This window comes from Tachyglossus aculeatus, unplaced genomic scaffold (genome assembly GCF_015852505.1).
Source record: "Tachyglossus aculeatus isolate mTacAcu1 unplaced genomic scaffold, mTacAcu1.pri scaffold_97_arrow_ctg1, whole genome shotgun sequence".
Taxonomy (NCBI): Eukaryota; Metazoa; Chordata; class Mammalia; order Monotremata; family Tachyglossidae; genus Tachyglossus; species Tachyglossus aculeatus.
Window position 1 is genome coordinate 199,257 of NW_024045100.1, and position 18,212 is coordinate 217,468.

General features: G+C 40.5%; 1 pseudogene; it reads right to left on the reverse strand.

Annotated features, from left to right (window-relative positions):
- Positions 1 to 16,781: 16,781 nt before the first annotated feature.
- LOC119924345 lies at positions 16,782 to 17,530 on the reverse strand (annotated as a pseudogene).
- Between the last annotated feature and the right edge of the window lie 682 nt (positions 17,531 to 18,212).

The following is an 18,212-nucleotide window of genomic DNA, read 5'->3' on the forward strand; positions in this document are numbered from 1 at the left end:
CCTCTCTGCTACTCTCCCATCCTTCCGAGCGGTATCCTCAGATGAGATCTCCTCCCTTCTCTCAAGTGCTACTCCGGCCACCTGTGCTTCTGACCCCATTCCCTCTCATCTTATGAAATCTCTCGCTCCGTCCATCCTCCCCTCCTTAACTTCCATCTTCAACCACTCACTTTCCACTGGTTCCTTCCCCTCTGTCTTCAAACATGACCAGGTCTCCCCATCTTAAAAAAAAACCCCTCTTGACCCCAAGTCCCCTTCTAGTTATCACCCTATATTCCTTCTACCATTCCTTTCCAAACTCCTTGAACGAGTCATCTACACCCACTGCATCGAATTCCTCAATGCCAACTCTCTTCTCGACCCCCTCCAATCTGGCTTCTGTCCCCTACATTCCACCCGAAACTGCCCTCTCAAAGGTCACCAATGACCTCCAGCTTGCCAAATCCAACGGCTCCTACTCTATCCTAATCCTTCTCGATCTCTCAGCTGCCTTCGACACTGTGGACCACCCCTTTCTCCTCAACATGCTATCCAACCTTGGCTTCACGGACTCTGTCATCTCCTGGTTCTCCTCTTATCTCTCCAGCCTTTCATTCTCAGTCTCCTTTGCGGGCTCCCCCTCCCCCTCCTATCCCCTTACTGTAGGGGTTCCTCAAGGGTCAGTTCTTGGTCCCCTTCTGTTCTCTGTATACACTCACTCCCTTGGTGAACTCATTCGCTCCCACCACTTCAACTATCATCTCTACGCTGATGACACCCAAATCTACTCCCTGCTCTCTCTCCCTCCCTTCAGGCTCGGGTCTCTTCCTGCCTTCAAGACATCTCTGTCTGCCCACCATCTAAAACTCAATATGTCCAAGACTGAACTCTTTATCTTCCCTCCCAACCCCTGCACTCTCCCTGACTTTTCCATCACTGTAAACAACACTACCATCCTTCCCATCTCACAAGCCCTCAACCTTGGTGTCATCCTCGACTCTACTCTCTCGTTCACCCTTCACATCCAATCTGTCGCCAAAACCTGCTGGTCTCACCTCCGCAGCATTGCCAAGATCCGCCCTTTCCTCTCCATCCAAACCGCTACCCTGCTGGTTCAATCTCTCATCCTATCCCGACTGGATTACTACATCAGCCTCCTATCTGATCTCCCATCCTCCTGTCTCTCCCCACTTCAATCTATACTTCAGGCTGCTGCCCGGATCATCTTTGTGCAGAAACGCTCTGGACATGTTACTCCCCTCCTCAAAAATCTCCAGTGGCTACCAATCAACCTATGCATCAGGCAAAAACTCCTCCCTCTCAGCTTCAAGGCTCTCCATCACCTCGCCCCTCCTACCTCACCTCCCTTCTTTCCTTCTACAGCCCAGCCTGCACCCTCTACTCCTCTGCCAATAACCTTTTCACTGTGCCTCGTTCTCTCCTGTCCTGCCATAGACCCCTATCCAACGTCCTCCCCCTGGCCTGGAATTCCCTCCCTCCGCCCATCTGCCAAGCTAGCTCTCTTCCTCCCTTCAAAGCCCTACTGAGAGCTCACCTCCTCCAGGAGGCCCTCCCAGACTTAGCCCCCTCATTCCTCTTCCCATCTTCCCCCTCCCCATCCCCTGCCTTTTCTCCTTCCCCTCCCCACAGCACCTGTACATATGCTTGTACAGATTTATTACTCTATTTATTTTACTTGTACATATATACTATTCTATTTATTTTATTTTGTTAATATGTTTTGTTTTCACCTTCTAGACTGTGAGCCCGCTGTTGGGTAGGGACCATCTCTATATGTTGCCAACTTGTACTCCCAGGTGCTTAGTACAGTGCTGTGCACACAGTAAGTGCTCAATAAGTACGATTGAATGAATGAGTGAATGAAAGTGCTTGGGAGAGTACAAATCCTTATATAGAAAATATGATGGTTGAGGAAAAAAGCATATGAGTTGAAAATTTCATTGCATTTCTGTAACTGCTATTTTATTCACATTTCCCTTGTTATAGTGCATTTGCAATATTTATGGTTTAATAGGTCAATTGATCACAGCTGTCCAAGTCGGGGAACTTTGAAAAACTCGATATTTTTAGAGTAAAAGGGAATGGCGTTTTGTCCCAGCTATCTCAAATTGAGGTAAACCTCAGTCAAAGCTATATTTTTATGGTATTTGTTAAGCTCTCAGTATGATCTGGGCACTGTACTAAGCACTGGGTTAGATACAAGTTAATCAAGTTGAACACAATCCCTTTCCCACGTGAGACTCACAGCTTTAATCCCCATTTTACAGATGACGTAATTGAGCCACAAAGAAGTTAAGTTACTTGTCCAAGGACATACAGCAGAAAAGTAGTGGAGCTGGATTAGAACCCAGATCCCTCTGACTTTCAGGCCTGTCCTCTTTCCACTAAGCAATGCTGCTTCTATGTAATATTCTTATCATATAACAGAAACACGGACTAGATTGAGAGGAGAAAGGCATATGAGCTTCGATTGAAAAACCAAATAACCTTCAGGCTACCTGATTTTCCAAATTTGATCAGAATTGGCAATGGAAGTAAACAATCATGGATCAATGTCAAGAAAAACATAGTGTACAAATTTCTACATTTATACCTCTTTATGCATTTGTTAAGTACTCACCATGTGTCAAGCACTGTACTAAACTCTGGCATAGATACAAGATAATCAGATCAGACAGAGTCCTTGTCCCACATGGGACTCTCAGTCTAAGCATTGAATCCCCATTTTACAGTTGAGGAAACTGAGACACAGAGAAGTTAAGTGACTCACCCAAGGTCACACAACAGACAGTGGAATAGATGGGATTAAAACCCAGTTTCTCTGCTCCTAGGCCTATGGTCTTTCCATTAGGTCATGATACTTCTCTATTTTGTAGTGAAAAGCTAATTTCTAGGGGCTTGCTTGTTTCTAGAATAAGCAGGGACAGAGACACTAGAATGTAAGCTTGTTATGGGCAGGGAAAACAACTACCAACTCTTTTGTATTGTACTCTCCCAAGTGCTCACTAGTAAATGCTCAATATTGAATCATTGAATTAGACATTTTATCTTATTGTCACCATTATACTTATGGAATTTGTTAAGCTCTTACTATGTGCCAGGCACTGTACTAAGCGCTGAAGTAGATACAAGCTAATCAGATTGGACACAATCCAAGTCCTACATGGGGCTCACAGTCTTAATACCCATTTTACAGATGAGGGAACTGAGGCACAGAGAAGTTAAGTGACTTGTCCAAAATCACACAGCTGGTAAGTGGCAGAGTTGGGACTAGAACCCAAGACCTCTGACTCTTAAGCCTGTGTTCTTTCCACTAAGCCACGCTGTATTATTATATACAGTCAAGAGGATTTTTGTGACAGTTATTAAGCATTTACCATGTATTAGGTTCTGGGGTAGATACAAGATAATTAGGGTGGACATAATCTCTGCCCCACATAGGACTCACAGTCTAAGTGGGAGAGAACTGGTACTGAATCCCCATTTTACATATGAGGAAACTGAGTCCCAGAGAAGTTAAGTGACTTCCCCAAGATCCCACAGCAGGCTGGAATTAGAACCCAGGTCCTCTGAGTCCCAGGTTATAGCTCTTTCCACTAAGGTTCTTTGTGACTTTGTAGAGTGCGGTTTTATAGAGGGTTAAGGAGGATTGGAGGGAGGATATGTGTGTGCGTTTGTGTGTGCACGTGTGTGTGTTTGTCAGTGAAGTGCATGTACATAACCCATTTGAGAAGTTTGGACAGGAAAAGGGGCAGGGAGAGGGGTTATCAGGTGTAAAGAACTAGAGAATATACAGCTATGAACAGAGTGGAACAGAGAGGTTAAATTGGTTCTGCTGCTTGCTTCTCCCCATTTTATAAAGCAGCTGATTTCCTGAGAATAATCAACTTCCTGAGTTCTAATACAGGCCAGGTGTGGAGAATGACTCTTGGAGAAGCTATAAATTTGTGTGGCCCCTCCATTCCTAATGATTGAGTTTATCAGTTAGAGGCGATAGCAGATATCTCCTATGTTAAAGTCAAGCAGCTCACGTTGGAAAAACTTGTGGAGATGTCCCATGTAATTACCAAGCTCACTGTGGCACTGTGAGAGAGGGGAAGAAAATATACCGTTCAAGCAGCATAACCTAATCAGTTGTATTTATTCAGCACTCACTATGTGCAGAACACTGTTCTAAGAGCTTGGGAGAGTATAAAAACAGAATTTGCAGACATGTTCCCTGCCCATAATGAGCTTACACTATAGAGGTGAGCTTAAAGTCTAGAAGTATAGTGAAAAGAGCATGAGCCTGGGAATCAGAGGACCTAGGTTCTAATCCCAGCTCTGCCATTTGTCTGCTGTGTGACCTTAGGCAGTTATTTCACTTCTCTGAGTTTCAGTTTTCTCACCTGCAAAATGGGGATTAAGATTGTGAACAATACGTGAGACAGGATCTGTGTCCAACTTGAATAGTCTGTTACTACTCTAGGCTTAGTCCCTGGCAAATAAAAAGACCTTAACAAATACGGTAAAAAAACTGAAAGCATGCATTTATAGTAAAGAAAAATGGAGAATTAATGAGAGTAGTTGGACAACAGAGACAGGAATATAGAAAGTTCTGACTCAAATAGTTGAGTTCTTGTCTGCCTTTCAGATTGACTGTCTCCTTGGCCAGGATTAACAGACAACTGATGAAGAAGAGCCTCCCTTAAAATAAAAGCAGCCCATTATATTTCTGAGGTGAGCTTGTAAACTAGACTTCAGAAGAGTGAAGCTGAATTTATTGTAGTAATTGATACATTTGTATTTGTAATGAACTAAATATGCATCCTTTTACCTGATCAGTTTATCTAAGGCAAATCCATTAAATATCTTTATCTCTTAAGTGAAGAACACAGGCCTGGCAATAAGAGGATCTGGATTCTAATCCCAGCGTGCCACTTGTCTTCTATGTGACTTTGGACAAGTCCCTTAACTTATCTGTGCCTCCGTTCTCTTATTCATGTGCCATCAAGTCATTTCATTCATTCATTCAATCGTATTTACTGAGCGTTTACTATGTGCAGGGCACTGTACTAAGCACTTGGAAGTACAATTCAGTAACAAATAGAGACAATCCCTACCCAACAACGGGCTCACAGTCGTTTCTGACCCATAGTGACTTCATAGACACACCTTCTGCGGAACATCCCATCTTCTATCATAATGTCGTTCTGGTACATGTATCCAATAGAGTTTTCTTGGTAACATACAGACTACTGCAACCTTCCACGAAGTAAGAACTTAAATCTCTACCATTTTCTTTGATCACTTTATCATCTGCCTTTGACTCTTTCCCATGCAGCTGCTGTCTAGCACAGGTGAATTGGCACTGACGCTTAAGCTTAGACATTTCTACTAAGGATAACCCTATGTGGCATAGTTCTAATTTTCATCAGGGCATGTAAACTCTCCTGTCACATTAAGGTGTCAGTTCTGTAAAATAAGGATTAAAACCGTGAGCACCACGTAGGACATTTATTGTGTCCAATCTGATTTGCTTGTATCTACCCCACCATTTACTACAGTGTCTAAAACATAGTACAGACTTAACAATTCCCATTAAAAAAATCAGAATATCATTTCAACAAATTATTTTAATGAGGGACCAAATATTTAGTCAATGCTAAATTTTTCAAGGTGGATTGGGTGTAGCAGGCTTTTAAATTATCAATGGTAGCATGCACTTTACCAACAACATTAACCCTATCTTGCAACCTCACAAATCTGAAACAGTAAATTCCCATACTACATTGCAGTGTTGCCTCCCCTCAGTTTTGTAGTTATTTTGAATGATCTGTGTAACCACTTGCCACCACATGCATGGATAATCTAGAGTTGATTAATTTTCATTTTTTAGATGAAATCTGAAAGTTAGAGGGGAAAAGCACCAGTCAGACAATCATACTTAATGAACACCACAGAACACTGTTTTAAGCACTTTAGAGTTCGATATAATAGTATAACACATTGTCTGCCTACATTGAGCTCCAGGTTTGATTCTGTTTGGTTTTGGTTGGCACCATGGATTGTTGTTGGCATTAGGATAACTAGTCATTGTAATCATGATTGCAGTATTCCATGTTTAGATGTAGTAACATCTTCATCTCCCAGAATTCAATCTGATGGGAGGGATTTGTGAGACCCTAAAACAGAATAAGCTAGGAATTAGTTTCACTAGCCTAGAGGGGAGAGTTTTCTTTGGTTCAGGTGAACAATTAACAAGGATTTCAAGCGCTGGATCAGAGTACAGCTTAACTTTGGTCTCATGAGAAGTATAATTTCTTATTCCTCAGGAACCAACACTGTTTATTAGGACAACACACTGAAATCTTTGAGATGCTAAATGTCAACCTACAGAGCCCACTCATGCAGCCATTGTAATCCGAATATTACTTGGAATTTCCATGTCTGTTTTACCTGTAAAATTGGAATTCCAAAATCAATCAGTGGTTTTTATTAAGCAGGTACACTGGGTAGAGCACAGTACGAAGCACTTGGGGAAAGTACAAATCAATAGAAATGGTAGACACGATCCCTTCCCACAAGAAACTTACAATTTGCAGGAACGTTGAAGTCTGTCCTTAATCAACTAAAGGAAAGTTTAGTACTGAATGAACAGCTAATATTAAATCTAATACTCAGAAATCTACAATGCTTAACAAACTCTGAGAAATTTTTATTTCACCCAGTCACCAAACAATCAAAGACGGATATGAAAATGGCATCATAAAAACACCTATCAATGATTCAGTTTTGTAATTTACCAGGTATGTCTAACATGAATAGTATGATGAACTCCAACAGTTATCTACCTGTTTTAAATTTAGGCAACAATTTAGGTAACTATTTTCTCTGAGGTGAGTAGACTTTGAAGGCATGTCTTTTGAAAAATCCAAATCCCTGAAAGTTCAAGCAAACACATTTTTCACTTATTTCCAAATGTGAACAATTACAAATTCAATGATTTCATATCTATCGTGTAAAGCATCCCATGAGTATGCCTTATCCTAATAAAGCTTTCCATATTTCTGTAAAGAAAGATAAACAAAAAATAATGAGCTATCCATTGCTTTGTTTTAAGAAATGGCCTGGGGACCACCTCTCAGGGGTTACCTCAAAACTTTAAAGAGGCTCTATCATCAAGAACACAATATTTTCAAATCAACCAGGGAAGAACTATCTTCCTTAAAGAGGCAGGTAAATTTCCCAATAAAGCATTCACCGTGCATTAGTATATAGTGTAGAAAGGACACCTATCTACAAAATGCCAGATTTGGCTTCTAATCTTGGATCTCTCTCCCCTCTTTTTTCCTCTTTCCTATTTTTTGAGCTCTCTTGAATCTCACAGGGATGCTGGAGGATGAATGAGACAATTTAGTAAGCTCCTCTAGACTAAGCATCTTATGGGCAGGAGACATGTCTTCCAAGTATTCTACACTGTACTCTGCCAAGTGCAGTTCTCTGCTCAAAGTAAGTGCTTAATGAATATGGCTGATTAGCAGCAATGTTTGATGAGTTTCAACTGTGAGGAATGCCTTGTTCTAGGCACTGCATGTGAAATTATAAAGGAAGGATAAAATGTGGTTCTTTCCTTCCAGGAGTTTGCAATCTAAAGGAGAAAATAGGTCCATTAGACAAGTATGAACATCTTACAACACTAGGTAGTGTGAACTAGGTGTTCAAAATAACATATACAACCAACAGAAATGCACAAGAATACAAATATGAAGGTAGTTGAGTGGAGGGTGATGGAACGGGTATTGTGGGAAGAGTTTGTGCAGGAGTGGAATTTATAGGGCTTGAAGAAGTGGTGGAAGTCTTGTTTGGGAAAAATGTTGCTTGATGGGCAAATAAAGTGTGAAGGGTTGGGACAGTGAACAGGTTTCCTGGGGTTGAGTGGAGAGAAAGACTCAGGAGGAAGACAGTTGGCACAGAGCTAAAAATTCCACAAGTAACACATTTCATCTGATATTATTGGCAATAAGTGTTCCTGCAGACTTTCAGTGATAGAGTGCCACCATCCAGTGTGGTAAAGAAAGAGATGTGCTGTTCTGTGTAATATATGATTGGACTGGGGACAGAGGGATAATAGGGGGTGAAGAATGAAGTTGCCAAAATGATGCAGTCTCTAGGGAATAAGGGCTCTTTCTAGGGCAAAGGAATGGTGAGTAGGAGGCAGACGTGTAAATATTCTTCCCAAATCTATTTTATGGCCAATAAAATGAACTATTCCTCATGGCAAGTGAAGAGAAAACAACCCAATACTTTTGGAGGGACTTATAAAACTTCTCAAGGCTTTTAGTTTAGCTATACTACCACCCAATTGACCAATGGACTAGTGGAATTTGGTCTAAAGTTTCAGATACCACAAAAACAGCTAAACTGCTCCTTAAACAGAATTATTTCTGACACACTACACAGTTATCATAGTATGGAGTCTCAAGATAAATTTGGCCTTTTGCTTTCTTCTTTCATTTCACTAAAGTTATTCAAAAGTGAAATTCTACATTAAAAAGAATCACAGACAATAAACCTTTATTAGGGAAGAAGATTCTAGGGAGTTTACATGATTTTCTTGGTTCCCTGGTTTTCAAACAATTTATCCCCCCACCCCCCAATCCTCTTGTTAGCACCCATGCTTCTGGTCCTTTACAAAAGTGAAGAAAAGAGGATGATGGAAGGATTTGCAGGTTGCTGAGAAGGGGACAACAAATATATATTTTTTTCTTTTGGGAACATCTAGTTCCAACCATCTGTTACTTGTCTGCTTTGTGATCTTGGGTAAGTCATTTCACTTCTCTGTGCCTCAGTGACCTCATTCTTAAAGGGGGGATTAAGACAGTGAAACTCATGTTTGACATGGACTGTGTCCAACTCGAATAGCTTGTACCTTCTCCAGAGTTTAGAACTGTGCCTGCCACATGGAAAGTGCTTAATCCATACAAAAAAAACCCTCACAAAGATAAACTCTTTATATTACTTCCCTAAGGATGGGACTAAGAGAGAAAAGGTGCTAAGGAAGGGGGGATAGCTTTTTTTCATTTTTGTGTGAAAAATTTTCATCTAGTCACTGTTTGGTACATAAGAACCCAACCTTTGTTCATGTGTGTATTTGTGTTTGTGTATAGGTGTGGGTGTAGGTGGGTGTATGGAGGGGTGTGTGTGTGTGTGTGTGTGTGTGTGTGTGTGTGTGTGTGTGACCAGGCATTGAGGAAATGTCTATATGGGGATCATTAACTGGGGAGCTTTGTTCACATCAGATTAGCTGAGATTATTTAATCTCCCTAAAAGATTTTGTCCTTATAAAGGTGATAGTATGTAGGATGGAGGGGAAATGTGGGTCCAGTAATGATAAACATAAAAAGTAAATGATGATAATATGAAACTCTCATTACTTTTCAGAATGTGTATTATTGGCTAACTTCCCTATTTCCTCAGTCTCTTGAATTTGCTTCTGGACACTGAGAACCTAGGCACCATAAATTTCATGCTATGATCCACTCCTTGATACTTTGCCAAACAAGTTGCTCAAGTTCATTCTGAGAAATGATAGTAGGGAAGACCTGGACTCTGAAAATTATGCTACTAATTTTTTTCTTGATCAGAGAAGTCATATTTTGGGCCCAGGAATTTCTCCAAGAAAAAAACAACATGTGCATGAGGGAAGGCAATTAGTCATATGTAACTGAATTCATTCTTTTGGGTTTCTCTAATCTCCGTGAATTTCAGGTCATTCTGTTAACGATTTTCCTTGGGATATACTTAGCAGCCTTGATAGGAAACACCTTTTTAGTGTTGGTCTCCATGTGGATCCCATCCTTCAAACCCCCATGTAGTTTTTCCTCGGGAATCTGTCCCTTATGGATATTGGTTACACCCCTATCGTCAACCCCAAAATGCCCCTCAATTTATTGTCCAATGATAAAAGTATTTCCTTTGGTGGCTGTGCAGCCCAGATGTATTTTGCCTTATTTTTTGAGGCCTTCAGAATTTTGAATCCTGACAACAATGGCTTATGACAGACAGGTCGCCATCTGTGATCCACTCTGCTATTCCCTCATTATGAACCAAAGATGCTGTCTACAGCTGGCCCTGGCTTTCTGGCTAGCAGGGATTCCTGTGGCAACAGTAAAGACTACAATGATGTTTACACAGACCTCCTGTGGGCCTAATATAATTAACTGTTTCTTTTGTAATAGCTCTCCTGTCTTATACCTGGTGTGCAAGGACATCTTTGTGCTTGAGCTATACAGTATAACTGGGACTGTTATCATCCTGATCCTCGCCTTTGGATTGATCATTGTATCTTACATCCACATTCTCATCACTATTCTGAAGATGTTCTCTGCCGAGGGCCATCGCAAAGCCTTCTCCACCTAGTCGTCCCACCTCATTGTGGTCTCGCTGTTCTTTGGGGCTGCAGGTTTGACCAATTTCTGAGTCAAATCCTCCTACTCACCTGAGACCAAGAAGCTGCTTTCTCTCTACTATACAGTCTTCACCCCCATGATAAATCCCCTGATCTAAAGTGTAAGGAATCAAGAGGTGAAAGGTGCCCTGAAGAGAATTCTAGATAGAAAGGTATCTTCCCAGGATCTGAGAGGCTCTGATTTGTGAAGGTGACTTGTTTTTTTGATTGAGATAGAAAATCAATGACTTTGATTAGGCACTGACACCTGGCACATTCCCAACTTTATTATTTCTGGAGGGCTGGCGATGTGCATATGATATTCTGGACTCATGGAAAGTCCATGGAGGAATGTCAGAGACCCAGTCCTTGTTTCCAGAGTTAAAATGGACAACACTAGCACAAATACAGAGGGTAAAAGGCTAGCAAGAGATGAGGTGCTAAGACCTCAACATACAAAATTAGACATTTTCTTAAACAATTAATGGTATTCATTGAGGGCTTATTGTTTGCAGAGCATGAGGCCAAAGGTTTGTAGCATTATATATTTATTGATGTGTATTAATGTCCATTATTTTATTTTAAAAGTTTGAAGGGAAGATCTGAAAAGAATGCTTTAGGGGCTCCTGCGAGTTGAAGATTGAGTTGATTTTTTGAATTTTTTTTTAATCTGACGAGTTCCTCTGCTCCTGATCCACTCCTTTTCCAAGACCAGAGTATATTCCCTCATTTGTATTTTAAACAGATGTAGACCATGTCTGAAAATCCAATTATTAGTCCTGATTTTTGAAAAAAAACAGAAGTGAAGTTACATCTAATAATTGTCTGCACTCATCAGAGCACAAAGAAACTAGTCTAATTCCAAAGGAAAAAAATCAAGCTCCTTAAATAGTAATATCTAGAGATCTACCATTTATTCAGTTCCTATTACCAGACTTTTCAAATGGTATTTATTAAGTGCTTCCCATGAACCAGGCACTGAACTAAGCACTGGGGTAGATATAAGTTAATTAGCCTGGGCAGACCATGACCCACATAGGGCTAGCAGTCTGAATCCCATTTTACAGATGAGGTAACTGAGGCAGAGAGGAGTGAAGTGACTTGCCCAAGGTCACACAGCAAACAAGTGGAAGAACTGGGATTAGAACACAGGTCTGTCTGACTCCCAGGCCTGAGCAGCTTGCCCACTGCCTCTCAATTCAGTTTATGAGACCTGGTTATGCATATCATGTTTTGGGGGGGGTTATCATTTTGTAAATTGAAATAGAATTGAAGGTAAGCTGGACGCTTTAGAAAGTGTTTCAAGAACAACAGAAATAAATTCAAGAGAGATTAGGGGAAAACAACACATGTAAAGACAGAGTCTGCACACATAATCAAGTCTCACATGGAGCTCACAGTCTGAGGAGGGAGAACAGGAGTTGAATCCCCATTTTGCAGATGCACAGATAAATTAAGTGACTTGTTCATGGTCACAGAAGCTAAATGTGCAGAACTGAGATTAGAACCCAGTTTCTCTGACTCCCAGACCCATGCCCTTTGAACTAGGGCATCCTGCTACCTATATGAAAAGTATTTCTTGGTTTAGGTGCTTGGCTTAGGAATTCAGTTTGTTATTGCATTAGTTTAAGTGTTGTGGTCCCCTCCGTTATTTCAGGCTGAATAGCAGGGGGTTAAACATAGTAGTAGAGAAGAGAGAGAGCAGTTTCTCCAAATCAGCTGAGTGGCTTGACTTGGCCAGAGAATACATGATGATAGGAGATCCAGATGATAGGAGATGTCACCAACATGTACTTTCCAAGCGGTTAGTGCAGTGCTCTGCACAAGTAACCGCTCAATAAATACGATTGAATGAATGAATTAATCCAAAGACCAATGTGATGACAATGAGGTGGGAGAAGCTGGTGGAGTAGATTTTCTATCTTCCCATGTCCTGAGGGCAGTTTCTGCGAAGGGAGATGATTTTGACATAGAACATGAGTATCAACAGGAAAGGAGCCATCACAATCAGCAGGATCACATCTGATGTCAGAAGCTTATTGGGAAAGATTTCCCCTTAGGTCAGTTCCAGTACTGGATGAGAGTCACTGAAAAAAAATCGTTAATTTTATGCAAATCACAAAGGGTTGTGTGACAGGTCCATATATATGCCCTGTCTGGGCTGGAGGGGGACTTATCCACATAGCAGCCACCAGCTGAACACGCACTTTGTAACTCATGTTAAGTGGGTAACTCAAGGGGTGCGTATGGACACATAACAAGAGCAGTCTCATGGCCTAGTGGATAGAGTGTGGGTTTGGGATTCTGAAGGACCTGGGTTCTAATCCCAGCTCTACCACTTGTCTGCTATGTGACCTTGGACATGTTACTTCTCTTCTCAGGGTTTCAGTTCTCATATTTGAAAAATGGGGGTGAAAGGTAAGAGTCTCATGTGGGATGTGGCCTGAGTCCAACCTGACTAGGTTATATCGATGACTAAGTACAGTGCCTGGCACATAGTAAGTGCTTGAATACTATAAAAAACATGTACTATCATTGCCAGAACACATCCTGTAGCATCAAAGTAAACATATTAGCTCAAACAGGGAAAGTAATTCTTGTGTCCAGAACTTCGACAGCATTCCAGGGAGAGTAACTATGGGTAACAGATATCTAAGGAAAAAGTATATGGGGATGTGGAGAGTTTGATTGGCCTTGATTATTATAACTACAAAGGCATTTCCTGTAGTAATAATCGTGTAAATGACAAAGTATAATCCCCTCAAAGGTTTCTGCACTTTAGGAACATTTGAAAATTCCATGAGAATTAATTCCATTACTTTGGTGAGATTTTTTTCCCCATCAACGTATCTTCAGAGTATTTCATCTGCAAAATACAACAGGTATTTAGGAAAGAATGCTTTAATTGAGGGTCAACTAGAAAATAAATATTCTTCATTATTAGCTCAATACATTTCATATACTTTTTACATATAATTCTGTCATTAAATTCATTAATAATTGCTATGTAACTTACATATTTTCTAAGGCATCTTGGTTAAGTGGGAATGTTTAGACAACCCTGGAAGAATCATCCATTCCATCCTTCCCAGGATTTATGCAATTCAGTCTGAAATATTTGATATTTCTACACAACTTCAATGTCATTATTTATCCACACATTCTTAGGAACAAGGGTGATAGTTGTTATCTCAATGTGGGCAGGGAGCTTGTCTGCTAACTCTGTCATAATGTACTTTCCCAAATGCTGATCACAGTGCTTTGTGCCTGCTGAGTGCTAAATAAATACCATTGATTGATGTTAAATGTGACTTAGTAGGTGTTAACTCCCAGGTTTCAGCAAGGGTTAGTGTCTGATTTGCATTAACATCTGTCTCCTCCTCTACACTGTAAGCTCACTATGGGCAGGGAATGTGTCTACCAACTTTGTTGAACTGTACTCTCCCATGTGCTTAGTACAGCACTCTGCACATAGTAAGTGTTCAATAAATACCACTGATGATTATGATTTGGACTACATCAGTGCCTCCTTATGCTTTGCTTATGCTTTGACATACTAAACAAATACCATCATTAAGATCCACGGAGGTTGCCTGATATAACACCGTGAAAACTTCCCCAGTGAAGCTATACTTAAAGCAGTTCAGTTAATGTGTTGATGATGAGCATGTTCTTAGATGACTGTATTATATTTATATTCAATAGGACTGCAAGCTCCTTATGGGCAGGTAACACGTCTACCACCTCTCTTGTTCTCACCCAAGTACTTAGTACAGTGCTCTGCACTCAAATAGCACTCCATCAATATGATTAATTAATAGTAAGAATTATAATGAGTGATATTTAACCACTTATGTGCCAGGAACTATACTGACCACTAGGGTAGATAGAAGATAATCAGGTCAGGCATTGTCCCTTTCATTCATTTGATCATATTTACCGAGCACTTTCCATTCTAAGTGTACTAATTGCTATCCCGCATGGAGCTCTGAACCTGTCAGAGGGAGGAAGATTGAACTCCTCCTTTTCAGATGAGATAACTGTGGCACAGAGAAGTGAAATGGCTTGGCCAAGGTCACACAACAGACAAGTGGCTGCACTAGGATTAGAACCCAGATCCTCTGACTCTCAGGCCTGGTCCCTTTCCATTAGACCATACAGCTTCCCATAGAATTTGGCTTCTGGTGTTGTTCCTGAATTTCCTGTCATTTGCTGTGATTCAGGCTGCTTTCACAATTATCCGTATTCCTTGGGCTCACCTCTTCTTCTCCAAAAGGGCAAAGCCCTCAGGTTTGCACTCTGCATTCTACATTGGACATTATTTCATTTCTCATCTCCTCCTGCCAAAACCACCTCTCAGTCCAGTAAGGTGAGGAATATACAAGCACATCAATTGTTTTCTGAAGGCAACCTAAAAACTTCGTGAATTTTCAGGATATCAATTGATCAGATGCTGAATGAGTTAATAGTGAAAGGATATTCTTTCTTAAGATAATTGCCTGGGCCTCCAATTCATCATTAGTACAACACTTTATTCAGAAGAATTTACTCATCATTAGTATTAATTGCTCTGGTAATTGGTTGTATTCATTTAGCACTTACTATGTGAAAAGCATTGTACTAATTGCTTGAGAGGGTACAATATAACAATATAAAAGATTTGGTAGACACATTCCCTGTCCACAGTGAGCTTTCAGTTTAGAAGGGAAGACAGATATTAGTATAAATAAATAAATTGCTGGTATGTATATAAGGTGCTGAGGGTTGTGGGAGGGAGGTATATCGGTTATATTGCTTTCTTAGAGCTATAAGAATTGCATAGGGTGATCTTCAAATTACAATTCTACCTATTCAGAGAGAAACTCAGAGAAAGGAACAACAGGTTAAAGTTCGTGGTGACATAAGAAAACTGCAGGAGATAAATCTAAATGATAGAAGTTAACCAAATGGGCCCGGTGAGAGACATGGAAGAGAACATAAACTAGTCATTATTAAAATTTTACATTTCTCCTTTCCCATGTGTTCAGTCATCAGAACTCTCAGACACCAGTAACAGTTCTGAGAACTTAGAACTGTCTGATATCTCGATTCTTCCAGAGTTTAAGGTGACTCATGGGAATGAGGTGAGATGAAACACCTGAAAGAGTGTACAACAAATTCAGAGAAGCAGCAGTGGAAAGAACAGAGGCTTGAGTGTTGGAGGTTCTAGGTTATAATTCTGACTCCACCACATGTTTGCTATGTGACCTCAGGTAAGTCACTTCTCCGTGCCTGGGCTGTGTGACTGAGTTGGATGTCGCTGCCATTCAAAATATAGGAAGATGGAGCTCCATGTATTGAAATCCAAGAGAGAACCTCAAAACAACGGCAGGCACACCAAACAGTTCTCTGTACATAAAGAAATAGTTTAAAGATGCAACCCATGAAATTGTTCTAGATAACAAACTATCTGTTAAGCCTGTGTCAAAACATTTACCTGTTTCAAAACATTTAACATACTTGATGTTATGAAAATGATGCTTTTGTTATCATTTTTAGGAGATATAGGAATGTTTCTATAAGACTATAGTATATTTGTTATATTGTGTGTGTGTATAATATAAATGTACAATATTGTTATATTGTACTCTCCTAAATGCTTAGTACAGTACTCTGCACACAGTAAGCACTTGATAAATATGATTGTCTGACTGGTTGATGTGTTTTTGGTAATAACCTTTGGGACATGCTCCATGCATTATTTTCCAGTGTTAATTGAAAGAATGAATTGAACATCTCATTGAAATGGCTACTTTATTCAGAATATAATACGGTAACTTATTTCCAAGGGACCTGCTAAACAAATATAAAAGCTGTATTCCTAATTCTGATATGGAGGGGTACAAACAGCCATCAAAATTTCAGATAATAAAATTAGGTGGTCAAAGAACTAAATGATAGAAAATTCAATGTAGAGATTTCAACTGTCACCCAAGCCAATCCCATTATCTCTTTACATTTGATTACCTTTACATTACAGTTAATTGAGGAGCAAATAGAAGTCAAAGCAGGTTCCCACATATTGGATAGCTGGCCTCTTTTAAATGAAAAGAGTCTGTGGACAGGGCAAAGATTTCATATTTTAACCAAACGTCACCCTGGATACAGGAAAGTGAGTATTGAAGAGATATCTACATAGTCTTCGGGTGATTGTGGTGGCCAGAGGATGGCTTCCCAAGGGACCAGGAATAGAGTTTCTTGTAATCCATCCATGATGACCCAGTAGGAAAACAGCTTCCTAGTTCAAGTGACTTTGGAATATTTGTGACAGAAACTTTTTCAGGGCAATAGTCACCTCCTGTTTTCTCAGGCTTTATATCATGGGGTTAAACATGGTGTAGAACAGAGACAGAAATGTATCCACACCCCCTGAGTGGCCTGATTTGGGCCGTAGCTATGTGATGATATCAGATCCAAAGAACGAGGTGACAACTATGAGGTGGGAAGAACAGGTGGAGAAGGTTTTGTGCTTCCCCATGGCTGAAGGAAACTTCAGGATGGTGGAGATTATTTTGACATAGGATACGAGTATCAAGAGAAATGGGGCTGTCCCAAAGAGCAGGGCTACAGCATAGACTGAGAGTTCATTCATAGCTGTGTCCCCACAGGCCAGTTTGAGAACTGGTGTGATAGCACAGGAAAAATGGTTCAGCCTGTTGGAATCGCAGAAGGGCAGGGAGAATAGCTGTTACATCTGCCCTATCTGGACTGGAATGCCACTGATCCAGGAGCTAGCTTCCATCTGGAGACATACCTTCTCGTCCCTGAAGATTGAATACTGTAGGGGGTTACAGATGGCCATGTAACCATCATAGGCCATCACAGCCAGGAGGAAGCACTCCATGGCTCCAAACATAAGAAAGAAATACATCTGGGCTGCACATGCTGTGAAAGGAATCATTCTATTTGTGTCTAAATGTTCACCAGAATTCTGGGGAGAGTCACGAAAGTGTAACCCACTTCTAATAATGACAAATTCCTAAGGAACAAATGCATAGGGGTTTGTAGAGCTCGATTGGCTTTGGTTATTAAAATGATTAAGCTATTTCCCATCAGGATCATCATGTAAATGACTAAGGATGCTGCAAAAAAAACTCTGCAGTTTGGGAGTGTTGTAGAATCCCATCAGAACAAACTCTGTCAAGGTGCTGTGATTTTGTCTTGTAAGTTTCATCTGCAGAAATAGCAAGCAATGTCAAGGAATGCAAGTCAGGGTAAAGATTTGTGAACTGATCCTTATTAGAAGAAGAAAACTAATCAATCAATCAATGGTATTTAAAGAGTGGGTGCTATATGCTGAGCCCTGTACTAAGCATTTGGAATAATAATAATTATAATTATAATAATAATAATGGCATTTATTAAGCTCTTAATATGTGCAAAGTAGTGTTCTAAGCGCTGGGGAGGTTATAAGGTGATCAGGTTGTCCCACGGGGGGCTCACAGTCCCCATTTTACAGATGAGGCAACTGAGGTACAGAGAAGTTAAATGACTTTCCCAAAGTCACACAGCTGACAATTGGTGGAGCCGGGATTTGAACACATGACCTCTACCTTTAAAGCCCATGCTCTTTACACGGAGCCATGCCGCTTCTCTACAATACCACAGAATTAGTGGTTCTGATCCCTGCTCATAACGAGCTTACAGTCTAGAGGTAGAGATAGATATCTATTTAAATAAGTTATTTATAATACAAACTTTAAAGATAGGTGAATAACCGCTATGGGGGTGAGGATGGGGTGAA